This window comes from Octopus bimaculoides, chromosome 14 (assembly GCF_001194135.2).
Source record: "Octopus bimaculoides isolate UCB-OBI-ISO-001 chromosome 14, ASM119413v2, whole genome shotgun sequence".
NCBI classification, from domain to species: Eukaryota; Metazoa; Mollusca; class Cephalopoda; order Octopoda; family Octopodidae; genus Octopus; species Octopus bimaculoides.
In genome coordinates this window covers 24,474,108-24,476,637 of record NC_068994.1, presented here as the reverse complement: position 1 = coordinate 24,476,637, position 2,530 = coordinate 24,474,108, and positions in this window count along the sequence as shown.

Genomic DNA, 2,530 nt, shown 5'->3' with positions numbered 1-2,530 from the left:
TGACTGAAGACTGACAGCATCCCCTTGACTTGCTCTGAATAAACTCGGTTACCTCCAAATTCAAGGAGTCAGCCAGGGGTTAGCGAAGGAAATGACAAGGTGCTGATCTAAGGTTCAAGGGGAGAGAAGGTGAGAATTGATATGTTGCGATATGTTTCAATGAAACAGACAGCACTCACAACCAAAGGCGACCGACCACAGTTCAGTTAGTTCAGTTTCAACGATATTTCTTCAAAAGAAAAAAATGAAAAAATGTTTTGCGAAAAAAAAAAAAAAATAGAAACAACAAGCATTAAAATCGGTTTTGGCAAATCCGTTTCGGTTTTACTGATCATAATATAAAACCGGTTTCGAGCCCTAGCTCGCACCCCCTTCCATTATCTTTCATATACATGTACATACACAAATACACACATTTATTGTACAAGTGTGTGTGTGAGCGAATACAAATACATACGGCTGAGCACGCTCGCGCGCGCACACACTCGCTCTCCCCCATTATCGTTCATATACCCGTACATACATACATTGTGCAAGTGAATACAAATACAGAACTGAATACGCGCGCGCCAACACACACACACGTACACCCATTACCTTTCATATATAGATACATGCATACTGCCTGCATACATTGTACGAGTGTGTATTTCACGATTCAATATGTGTGGGCGCGTGCTAGTGCGTGTTTCACTTGACATCAAAGCAAATGTTGCCATCAACAGGATATGAAAACAAAGTAGATAAAAATTCTTTACGGAAATTACTGAACAACCAGCTGTAAAAATTGATAATCGTGAGACCATAGGCGAAAGATTGCCATTAGTAATTTTAGTCTATCAGATCTAACCACTTACTTTCGACGTTATGGAAACCCTCGAATTGTTATTTCTATGTTTCCATAGTAACCAACTGAAACAAGTCTGCAGTGCATCGCAAAATTTTCAATTTTCTTTCATTAAAAATTTTCGGTTTAACTTCCAGTGTTTGACCCGAGCAAAAAAAAAAAAATGAAAATGAAAATTGTGTTATAGGTGTAAAAAAAACACGTAGAAAACGAATATGAAAAAAAAAATATTAATGCGCGCTGGCGAACGGGAGGGAGGAGACGATTCGGAAAATTCACATCGGAAGTGTTCCGAGTCCCCTCACCACTTCCCCGTTCGTCGGCGCAATTTTGTTTTCTTCATATTCGTTTTACACATTATTTTACACCTAGTACACTATTTGTTTTTTCAATTTTTGTGACGGGGAGTGAGTGGGGTGCGGACTCGGATAATTCACACGATCCAGTAACCCGGCCACCAGAAAAAAAAAGTGCAATAGGTGTAAAATAATGTGTACTAAACGATTATGAAAAGAATACGCGCTGGCGAACAGTAGGGGGGTGAGGACAGGACTCGGGGATCTTTCTGATTTGGCGGGCGCCACTTTTTATTTATGTTTTATTTAGTGTGTTTTCTACCGAAACAGTTAGAGTTAGGGTTGGGGTTTTAGGGTTAGGGTTAGGGTTAGGGTTGGGGTTAGGGTTATGAGTATTGGCAAAAATACTCATAACCGTAACCCTAAAACCCTAAAGCTAAAACCAGTACAAACGCACGAACCATGTCATAAATAACAGTACCGTCGATAGTTGTTGTTGACAAACAACGGCAGTAATTTTATTCAACGGAAAAGATCCCATTACACCGCACAATGCTTTGTTGACATTTCACAGCAGTAATTGTTTTCACCTCAACAGATGTCAGTGATTGGTTGAAATTACCGAAATACGACAATTTTAACACGAAATAACTTTAAAAAGATAAAACTTTCTAAATAACACTAAGAGTAAAAAATGTTTTATGTGACACATTCTTCCAGCATCCCAAGTTTGAAAGTGTTTCGTTAAGAAAACAAGTGACACCCGCCAAATCAGAAAGATCCGGACTGGGAAAATTCACACGATCAAACTCAGAGGATCCGAAAACACCCTGTCACAAAAATGAAAAAAAAAAAAATGGTGTACTATGTGTAAGATAATGTGTAGAAAACGAATAAGAAGAAAAAAAATTGCGCCGCCGAATGGGGAAATGGTGAGAGGACTCGGAACACTCTCGATGTGAATTTTCTGACTCGTCTCCCACCCCCTCCCGTTTGCCCGCGGGTATTTTTTTTCATATTTGTTTACTACATGTTGTTTTACACCTATTAAACAATTTTTTTTCAGTTTTTTTGCTTGAGTCAAACACTGGAGGTTAACCAAATTTTCATCATTAAAGGATTTGTAGGATATTTTCCCTTGGCCAGCACATTTAAAAAATAATTTTTTGTAACTAAACACTTTCAAAATTCGTATACTAGTAGAATGTGTCACATAAAACATCATTTACTCTTGACGTTTTTGAGAAAATTTAATATTTTCGAAGTTATTTCATGTTATAGTTGTCGTATTTTGGTAATTTCAACCAATCAATGACGTCTATTGAGGTGAAAACAATTACGGCTGTTGTTTGTCAACAACAACTTCCGGCGGTGTATATTTCGTTTG